The 6,044-nt window shown below is 53.0% G+C and overlaps 1 non-coding gene across 1 annotated transcript; it reads right to left on the bottom strand.

Annotated features, from left to right (window-relative positions):
• Window positions 1-655: 655 nt before the first annotated feature.
• On the bottom strand, window positions 656-727 carry TRNAQ-CUG (transfer RNA glutamine (anticodon CUG)). The gene has a single exon. It is a non-coding gene; the product is annotated as a tRNA-Gln (tRNA).
• Window positions 728-6,044: the final 5,317 nt, after the last annotated feature.

The following is a 6,044-nucleotide window of genomic DNA, read 5'->3' on the forward strand; positions in this document are numbered from 1 at the left end:
GGCCGGATTTGGAGTTTAAGTGGATTCCCGCAGACTGAAGCACAAAGTTTGGAGCCATCGCGGCCCCTGCTGGCCTCCAGGGGCACTCGGCACCGAAGGAGCGGGAAGAATCCAGGAAACAGAACGGAATGCGCCCCCGACAGACTTGAACCCGCGGCCTGGAAATAAAGTCTCCCAGCCGCGCTAGGAAGCGCATTCCTTGCGTTCCGGACTTTCGGCCCGTGCAGAACTGGGACCACCGTTCCTACTGCGGGAGGGTCGGGCTTGCGGTCCGGCGGCGGCGTAGGCGAGGGACACGTGTCGCCCCGGGGGTCGCCCTGAGGACAGGCAGGGGTCACTTGCTGGGTCTCGGACGCCCAAGGTGGGCACAGCTGCACTGGCCAAGTGGGCTCGCCGCGGACGGGGACGCCCCCAGTGGGCGAGTTCCCTGAGGAGCGGGTCTCACTGAGGACCGAATTCTGGAACCCCGAACACCGAGGGGGCGGCAGGGCGAGCAGAGGACGGAGCTGCGAGGGCTCGAGAGCCGCGGGGAACAAGAGGGACGCGGGGTCCCGCCTTCCCCGGGCCCACGGCGTTCCTGTGCCCTCCACCGAGGGGTGCAGGGCTCGCTGGGGCGGGCTCCGTATCGCCACCGCAGAAGGAAAACAAAACGGAAAGGTCCCACCGAGACTTGAACTCGGATCGCTGGATTCAGAGTCCAGAGTGCTCACCATTACACCATGGAACCGCGGGGACCGCCGCGCTCGGCTCGCTAGATGCCCAAGTGCCGGCCTCGCCCTGGGCCTCTCCCAGGAGCGACGTTCGGGGCTTTTCTCCCGGCCGGAGGCGGCCCCGGCTCCGGGTCTGTGTCTCCCACGGTGAGATTGAGCCCATCTGCGGAGAGGGGACCAGGGAGGCTTTTTGGAGGCCGGGCCGCAATCCCCGCGCTCGGCCGCAGCTGCTCATTTCCTGCCCCGGTCCCTTCTCCCGCCCCTGCCCACCGGCCGTTCCGTCCCTTTCCCGCGCCACTGCCCCCTTCCGAACCGGACTGGACCTCTCCTCCCGCCCCCTCCTCCTCGGTTCTCAGCACCGCGGCGCCCGCCGCTGCAGTGTGGAAGGGAACGCTGTTGGAACACGCGAGGAGCGCCTGACTGCTGCTCGGGCCCCGACCCCCGGCGGCGGGGTCTCGACGGAGAGACACCGGGAGGCGGCCCCCGCCCAGGGGCTCGGCGTCCCCAGCCCGTGCTTGGGCCCCCCGGCCGCGCCGCGTCCGCCCCCTGGCGCGGGTCTCCCTTCTCGCGCGTCTTCCCGGTGCCGCCCCCTCGTGGCCACGGCGGGCACTGCCACAGGCGGGAGGCGCTGGGCCCCAGGGAGAGGACGCGCTGGGCGGTGCTTCGGGCCTTGAGCTGCGGCTGACAGAGGGCAGGGAGGACCAAGTGTGCTTCCTTCTCCTGGCTACCAAGGGAGGGCTGAGGAAGCAACAGTCCGTCAGGATGTAGATAGTCTCTCAAATACAGGTCTGGGGGAGAAAGACTGAGTCACAGCTCTCTGGCCCCTAAACTTAGAGTGGCCCCGAGAGTATGCCCAGGCACTCCTGTTCCCACCTGCGCACGGCTGTGTCAGGCGAGCTGGACACGTGTCCTAACTCTTGAGTGGAAGATGCGGCCTTGGACTCCAGATGTAGGCGTGGAGAGTGGAGAATGGAGATTTTGTTAGAGCCCCTGGGCAGTCGCCAATGAGCCAGAGTTGTGTTCTGGAAATGCTGAGCTGGGGGAAGTTGATGTGGAAGACAAGAAGTAATTATGGGGGCTGGTGCTGTGGCGTAGAGGTTAAGCCGCAGCCTGCAGTGTTGGCATCCCATATGCGTGCCAGTTCGAGTCCCGGCTGCTCCACTTCCAATCCAACTCTCTGCTATGGCCTGGGAAAGCAGTAGAAGATGGCCCAAGTCCCTGGGCCCCTGCACCTGTGTGGGAGACCTGGAAGAAGCTCCTGGCTTCTGGCCAGTTGGGGAGTGAACCAGCAGATGGAAGACCTCTCTGCCTCTCCTTCTCTCTCTGTGTAACTCTTTCAAATAAATTAAATAAATCTTAAAAAAAAAAACCTTAAAAATATAAGTAATTATGTCCCTGTGTATCTTTCCATCGTGTTCGTTTACAGACAGACTAGATCCATGTGTTCCTTGGGCTTAAGGGGAAACAAACAAACAAAAAAAAAAAAAAAAAGGAAGAAAAGAACATAAGACCTCCAAACAAAAGAGCAATGATTCAGATGCCCATGTGGAGGGAATCCAGCCAGGGAGGACGAGGAAGGAAGAGTTCTGTCTCCCCAGAGAGAACTCTGAAAGGCAGCGGGAGCTCAAGAGGATCCCAGAGAGCAGAGGTGGCAGTAGCCAGGGGCAGCATGGAGGGAGGCAGCTGGGCCGCTGGGCTGAGCAGCTTCCTCCTGCAGAAGGGGTCCTCTGAGATGTATCCCCTTCCTCCTCTTCTCCTCTATGGCTCTGAAAACCACCTTCCCCTCCCTAACTGTATTCATGATACACACAAGGCTGCTCTGTACGTGTGAGGGTTTGGTCACATGAGTTAATGCAATCATTGGACCCCATGTCCCACTTTTAAGAATGAGCTGGTCATACACACACACTATGGAGTATTTTGCAACTATAAATGGGAGGAACAGTTTTTTCAGGAGACATGAAATCTGTTTTTTTTTTTTTTTAAGATTTTTTTATTTATTTGAAAGGCAGAGTTACAGAGAAAGAGGGAGACTTCCACTGGATCATTCCCCAAATGGCTGCAACACTGACAGAAGCTAGGAGCCTGGAACTCTATCCAGGTCTCCCACATGGGTGGCAGAGCCCCAAGCATTTGGGCCATCTTTCACTGCTTTCCCAGGTGTATTAGCAGGGAGCTGGATCAGAAGTGGAGCAGCCAGGACTCTGGTCAGCATTCATATAGGATGCTCGCATCACAGGCAGCAATTTGATCCAGTGAGCCACAAGGCTGGCTCCTTGGATCTGTTTTTTTGAAGTGAAAAAAAGCAAATTAAAAAAAAAAAGTGTGTTAAGGAAAAGGAAGATTAACATGTTTTGCAGGCAGGATAGACCAGAAAATAATGACAATTTTTTTTTTATCTATGGGAGCTTAGAAATGAATTCTAAGACATAAAGGCTGGGGAGATTTTTTTGAAGTAGGTCTTAACATAGTTTTATTGTTAAAGTTACACCAATGTTTTATGTATTCCAAAGAAAAATGAAAAGGCTAACCTTGAAAACAAGAAGGGCACATTTGGCCTTGTAGTTAGTACATGAGGATTCAGGATGTTCATGTCCCACATCGTAGTACCTGGGTTCAATTCCTGGCTTGGCTGCTGACTCCAGGTTCCTAATGCAGACCCTGGGAGGCAGCAGTGACGTCTCAAGAAGTTGGGTTCCTGCCACCCACGTGGGAGACAAGGACTGAGTTCCAGCCTCCCTGCTGGAACATCACTGTGGGCATTTAGAAAGTGAACCAGCTTGCTCTTGCTCTCTCAAATAAAGAATAATTTAAAAACTGAAAAACAAAACAAATAAACTCCCCTTTGTATCAAATGACAATGTCACCACATTGACTATAATTAATATTCAATTGCTAGCAGGATACCATTGCCTCACGACTTTATCAGAGCGTGAAACAGCTCCTCCTAACATGAGTTGATACAGACAGACTCAGTTCCAGTCTAACACCCAAGGGTTCCTCCTCAACTGTTTCCATGTCAGATGTTTTTCTTTGTTTGCCAAGTTGGTCACCTTTATTCCTGACAATACCAATGTATTTACTATTTTGCTGTATCCTACAACACAAAATATCTTAAGAATGATTAAATCATTTCCACTACTGTTGATGAGTCTACAAAAAAGTTGACAGTGTCCTCAGGGTGCACACCAGAAGCACTGACTTCAAAATTTATTTGAACTGATATTATTAATTCTTCCATTGATGGACATGTCTGTCGTTTCCATTTCTTGGCTATTGTGAATAGCGCTGCCATAAGCGTGGGAGTGCCAATGTCTCTTTCACAGGTCAATTTCAGTTCCATTGGATGTAAACCCAGTAATGGGATTGCTAGGTCATAATGGTAGTTCTATTTTTATTTTATTTATTTATTTATTTTTAATTTATTTTTATTTATTTTTTTTGACAGGCAGAGTGGACAGTGAGAGAGAGAGAGAGACAGAGAGAAAGGTCTTCCTTTGCCGTTGGTTCACCCTCCAATGGCCGCCGCGGCTGGCACGCTGCGACCGGCACACCGCGCTGATCCGATGGCAGGAGCCAGGTGCTTATCCTGGTCTCCCATGGGGTGCAGGGCCCAAGGACTTGGGCCATCCTCCACTGCACTCCTGGGCCATAGCAGAGAGCTGGTCTGGAAGAGGGGCAACCGGGACAGAATCCGGTGCCCCGACTGGGACTAGAACCTGGTGTGCCAGCGCCGCAAGGTGGAGGATTAGCCTAGTGAGCCGCGGCGCCGGCCCTTATTTTTTAATTTTTGACAGGCAGAGTGGATAGTGAGAGAGAGAGAGAGACAGAGAGAAAGGTCTTCCTTTGCCGTTGGTTCACCCTCCAATGGCCGCCGCGGCTGGCACGCTGCGACCGGCACACCGCGCTGATCCGATGGCAGGAGCCAGGTGCTTATCCTGGTCTCCCATGGGGTGCAGGGCCCAAGGACTTGGGCCATCCTCCACTGCACTCCTGGGCCATAGCAGAGAGCTGGTCTGGAAGAGGGGCAACCGGGACAGAATCCGGTGCCCCGACTGGGACTAGAACCTGGTGTGCCAGCGCCGCAAGGTGGAGGATTAGCCTAGTGAGCCGCGGCGCCGGCCCTTATTTTTTAATTTTTGACAGGCAGAGTGGATAGTGAGAGAGAGAGACAGAGAGAAAGGTCTTCCTTTGCCGTTGGTTCACCCTCCAATGGCCGCCGCGGCCGGCATGCTGCAGCTGGCGCACCGCACTGATCCAAAGGCAGGAGCCAGGTGCTTCTCCTGGTCTCCCATGGGGTGCAGGCCCAAGCACTTGGGCCATCCTCCACTGCACTCCCTGGCCATAGCAGAGAGCTGGTCTGGAAGAGGGGCAATCGGGATTTTATTTTTTTTTTTAATATTTTATTTATTTCTTTGAGAGGGAGAGTTACAGACAGTGAGAGGGAGAGACAGAGAGAAAGGTCTTCCATCTGCCAGTTCACTCCCCAAATGACTGCAATAGTTGAGCTAGGCTGATCCGAAGCCAGGAGCCAGAAGCTTTTTCCAGGTCTCCCACATGGGTACAGGGGCCCAAATGCTTAGGCCATCTTCTGTTTTCCCAGGCCATAGCAGAGAGCTGGATTGGAAGAGGAGCAGCCGGGACTCAAACTGGTGCCCATATGGGATGCCCGCGCTGCAGGAAGATTAACCTATTGTGCCACAGTGCCAGCTCAGTTATATTTTTAGTTTTTGAGTAAACTCCATACTGTTGTCCACATGGCTGTACTGAATTATATACCTACCAAAGTGTGCTAGTGTTTTTTCTTTTCTCTACATCCTCACTGGCACTTGTTAACTCTTAAGTCTTCTTAATAATATCAGTTTTAGCTAGAATGAGGTGGTCTCTCCTTGTGGTTTTGATTTGCATTTTCCTGATTAGCAATGTTGAGGATTTTGTTATGTGCCTGTTCACCATTTTGTATGTTTGCTTTTTTAAAATGTCAATTTAGATCTAGTTATTTTAAAATTACTTATCTATTTATTTGAGGGACAAAGTGAGAGCTCCCAGCTCCCATTCACCAGTTCACTCCACAAATGCCTGTAACACCTGGGGCTGGGCCAAACTGAAGCTGGGAGCCAGGAATTCAATTCAGATCTCCCTCACATGGGTGGCAGGGCCCAGCTAGAGCCGTCATTTGCTGCCTCCCAGGTTTGTGTTAGTAGGAAGCTGGACCTGGGAGTGGAGCTGGGACTCAAACACAAGCACTCCAATATGGAATGTGTGCATCTTAACCAGTGTCTCAATTGCTGGGCCAGATGTCCACCCCGATTGCCCGTGTATTATCAGATCATC

Source organism: Lepus europaeus, chromosome 5 (genome assembly GCF_033115175.1).
Source record: "Lepus europaeus isolate LE1 chromosome 5, mLepTim1.pri, whole genome shotgun sequence".
In the NCBI taxonomy this organism is placed as follows: Eukaryota; Metazoa; Chordata; class Mammalia; order Lagomorpha; family Leporidae; genus Lepus; species Lepus europaeus.